We start from the raw sequence: 4609 nt of genomic DNA, 5'->3' as shown, positions 1-4609 counted from the left end.
GAGAGGTGTCAGGTCTGCCAGCAGCACAGCGGGTCCCCACTGAGAGGACTGACGGCTCCGCCAGGCAGGACGCTTCCCCCTCACGGTCTCGAGGCAGCGCCCAGATGCACTCTTCAGGCGCGTTTGCCTGGACAAGCTGCGCTCCGCCTCACTCTGGAGGTCAAGAAGTGGAATGTCACCATAGCCCCAGAGTCACTGAGGGAGGGCTGAGATGAAGCGTCGGCTGCGGGGTCCCCACCTGCCCCAGACCCTGCCCACTGGGCCCTGAGGCCAGAGGGGGCCGTGTCTTGGTCCCCAGACTGCTCTGTGCTCTCGTCTTGCTCCAGGCCAGTCCCCCCGCCGTCAGCCCGGTGCAGCCCTAAATGTGGGGCTGTGGTGCCTCCCTCCTAAGCCTTGGGGGCCCCTCATCCATCAGGTGGACCCCCGACCCCGTCGCCTGGCCTTGCGGGTCCACCTGGATCTTGTGTGGGTTTCCACAGCCCAGCGGAAGCCTGGATAGGACCCTTGGGTGACCCCAGATCACCTGCCAAGCTCATCTGAGGCCAAGAGCCAAGAGACATCTGGAGTCTTCCCGTGTGATTCATGAAGGGCAGAGGGGTGTGGGGGCCGGGCAGGTGTCGCCTGCTCTAGTGCTCCCACGAGGGGTGCTGGACGGTGCCCCCTGGAGCTGACCGCCTTGTGGCAGTGACTCCCCTCGGAGTCCAGGCTAGCCAGGGTCACATTCTCCTGCAATCTGCTCCCTCTGTGCACAGAAGCCACGTGCCACGTGGGTTCCACGACTCTTCCAGCCTGTCTGGGGCCCAAGATCAGAAACAGTGGACGTAAGCAGGAGGCACAGAGGCCCGTGGTGGGCAGCTTGGAGGGCAGAGCTCCCACCAGCCCGGAGCCCCGTGCCCGCCTGCACCCGCGTCACCCCACACTGCGCGGTCCGCCTGCGTCGTGCCATCCACTCAGCCCACACTCACCCAGCCGTATACAGGGACAATTGCACACCAGTGCCACACATCAGGGAAGGAAAGTGACGGGGCTTCCATGCTGAGTTAATAACACCTGCATCGCAATGTTTGTAATTTTTCACTTTTCCATCTTCTCCTACGTGGGATTTATTGCTTTAATGTTGGCAACACCTTACAGTTAACAGGTGCTGAAGGTCATTCTCTTAGTGACAAAGTCACAAATTGGTAGAAAGAAGATGTCTTGTGTTGTGTGAGGTTTAGTGTTTACTGCAAGGCCTGCCAGCGGGAGCCGAGGAAGCGAGCAAAGCTCCAAGCACGTGCTGCTTCTCGCGCTGCCTTGTGTCATCAAAGAAAATGTTCGCGCAGAACCCCATCGAAGCCTCATCGCGAGGAGTGCCGCGCACTTTGCTTCGTTTGCTGATTCCTTCCTGTCCACTGAGAACCCGCTCCGTCCTCCCACTGATAGAAATGTGGGGCCAGCACTGTATTTCGGGGACTTAAAATGAAGAAAATGAGGGGCTTTGCCAAGTCTGGGAAAGCCAGTGCTCTGGTTTCCCTGGGAAGTTCAACTTTCAGATTAAATTTGGCTGCAGTTTGCTGCTTCCATGAAGATTGCTTTGCAGAAATGAACAGTTTTTAGGGATGCTTTGAAATCATTTTCAAAAGTAAAAGCAATGATAATAAACTGCCCAGAGGGGGGATGTTTGAGGAAAGACTTGAGGGGGCAAGCAGCCGTGCAAGGGCCCTGGGGCGGGCACGCCAGTGCGGCTGGAGCCGAATGGGGCAGTGGGTGGCAGAGGCAGCAGAGAGCCTGGGGCCCCTGGCAGGGCTCTGGCCTTCACCCCAAGAGACGGATATGGTCCAGACAGGCAGTGTGAGGTCGGATGCAGGACAGGGCACCGGAGAGCAGGAGGCCGCACTGCCCCCACCCCCACTCCAGCATCCCTACTCCAGTCTCAGAAACAGCCCCTCCTGGCAGTCCCTCCCTGCAGCTGCCCCTTCACTGTCACCCACACAGCCTCCTGGAAGTGTCCCTGTTCCTTTGCTCTCACGTGAATTCTGAGTTGGGTTTTTATTCTTCCTGCCTGAGCGCGTCTGTCCCTGTGCTGAGGACCTCAGGGCCGCACCTGACACAGACACTCTCTGTGGGTCACAATCACGCCCTCCCTGCGTCCACACCCCCTCATCGCCCTGCGGTTGTTAGCGCTCCCGTGGCAGTCTGCCCCCTTGGAACTCTGGGCCATGCGTCACCGCGCAACCAGCCCTGCCCCTCGGGAGGCCTCCTTGCACACGTCGCCCTGTTCTCCTGTGTCTCTGCCTCGGCCCCGAGAGCACACAGATCCAGCCAGTCGGGCCTGAGACCCACGGGGACACGTGAGAACTTGCTGGCCTCCTGTCCCCGCTTCCCACGTGGGAGGGCTGTGTGTGTCCCTCTCCTGGTCCTCAGAGGCCTTGGGCTTGAAGTAAATTGGCCATGATGTCCATCTGTGAAGCCATGAGGTCTGTGGGACTGCGTGTTTGCTCCCCAAATTCCTGCTGCAACCTGATCCCTAGTGGACGGCATCAGGAGGCAGGGCCTTTGGGAGGCGACTGGTCATGAGGTGGGGCCCCCGTGATGGGGTCAGTGCCCCCAGCCCTTTCTCCATGCAGGTCGCAGGGAGCAGCAGGCCATCTGCGACCAGGAAGTGGCCCCCAGACTGAGTGCCAGCAGCGTGATGTTGGGCTTCCAGCGTCTGGAGCAGAGCGGAGTCAGTCCGTCCTTCGAGGCGTCGGGGGCACTCTGGTGCAGCCGCACAAAAGGACTGACTCCATCTCTATTTTCAGATGACAGGATCAGTGTATGGAAAACCCACAGAATTGATGGAAAAACCACTACAAACAGGAAGACAACTGAAAACAGGTGGCAGACGGTGGCAGGTCACAAAACCAAGCCAGTAGCCTCACCCAACCAGACCGCGACAGGAGCCCAATTAAAATAGCAAAACAAGCCCAGGCATGACTGTAACAGTAAATGCCCAAAATGCACGCAGAGAACGCTCTCCACAGTGGTTACTGGGGTGCGGTGGGAGGTGGTGGCCAGGGCTGGTGCGCTCTCCCCGGCATTCAGGGGGCATGGGACTCAGTGACAGGGAGTGGAACCGGCTGCTGCCGGCGCTCCGGCCTGTCGATGGCAGTCCCCGGATGTCACAGTGGGAAGTCAGGGCCTCCAGGGCAGGCTGAGGACAGGCAGACCCCGTAGGGAGGATGGCAGGACCGTGGCTGCATCACGGGGCCTGACGAGTTCTGCACCCGGCTGGGGCTGGGCACCGGGCTGGCTATGGGAGCTTGTGGCCGGGAGCGAGCGGCCTTGGAGCCTTGGAGCCGGTGTGCCTGCTGGGCTGCCTGGGCACCAGCAGTGGTCCCCGTGAGTGGAGCCCGGACGACCCTTGTGACAGCCGAGGAAGGGGTGCTGAGGCTGAGCCTGGCTCCATGGCACCTGCGTCCTGGGAATCACAGTGTGGCTGTCCTCTGTGCCATTAGTTGGGGACCCAAACAGCAGGGAGGGGCAGGGCCCGAGGTCCGGAGGCAGAGTCCTGAGCAGCAGCCTCTTGTGGTGACGGCCATCAGGCCTGGGGCCCCAGGGACGAGCCCAACGGGCAGAAGGCGGAGCTCAGCCTCCTCCCGCAGCGGCCAGGCCTGAAGGGGTTCTCAGACCAGATCCTTCAGCGGGAGGAGGCTGGGCTCCCTGAGGCCGGCCGGCAACACCACGGCCAAGTGTCCAGGGCGGTAATCCCCTGCCCTTCCCAGAGGGGCCCCTATGTGCTCCAGAGAAAGGAGACGGCCCAGCACACAGATGGGCCCACGGACACTGGGGACCCCGAGCACTGTCCAGGCTCCATGACAGCTGGGTGCACAGGGCCACTCGTCTGCCCACTGGTTGCTCCCCAGGCCCTGGAGCCCTAATTGGGATGGCCCAGCCCATGACGCCTTCACCTATGGCAGGAATGGCCAGGTGGAAACCCTAGAACCCCAAGCCAAACAAGCCACCAAAACCACCCCACACCTGAGATGGGACAGCACGGAGCAGGGCCACCCAAGGACACGAGAGGTGAAAGCGTCCCCATCGCAGCCCCTGTCCTCCGCCTGGCCCTACAGATGGCACGAAGGCCGCAGGGGGCTGTGCACACTCCCCCTGTCCTCAGGTCGCGTTGTGTGGACACACACTCGGGACCTGAGTTGGGTCCCAGTGTCCTGGTGGCGCTAACACACTAACAGGCGGCTGAGAGACGAGGTGACCTAACGCGGGAGCCCTGAGTCTAAGCATGGCTCCCTTAGAGCGAGCCACGCCTCGTGGCTCAAGTCCATTGTGACCCCCAGGGCGAAATGGCGGATGTCACACACACAGAAACAAAGCAATGAGGTCGGGTCCCTTGGGGCCACACCTGCCACCCACACCCACGCCACCAGAGCACAGCGCCTGGGACTCCTGCCAACTTTCACTGGAAAACGAAAACTCACACATGAGCTAAACCTTTAAGTTAAGGTTCTGAGCTGGCCACTGGGTTCTGCTTTCATTCCCAGTCCTGTAGCCAGTTTACTACAGTGAATTTATTCTGATTGCTTCATCAATCCTGCCTATCACGAGCTGTGTGAAAAAATAGGAACAAAAATGG

Source organism: Rhinolophus sinicus, chromosome 14 (genome assembly GCF_057876585.1).
Source record: "Rhinolophus sinicus isolate RSI-liver-muscle chromosome 14, RSI-T2T, whole genome shotgun sequence".
Taxonomy (NCBI): domain Eukaryota; kingdom Metazoa; phylum Chordata; class Mammalia; order Chiroptera; family Rhinolophidae; genus Rhinolophus; species Rhinolophus sinicus.
Note: the sequence above shows the minus strand (reverse complement) of the source record.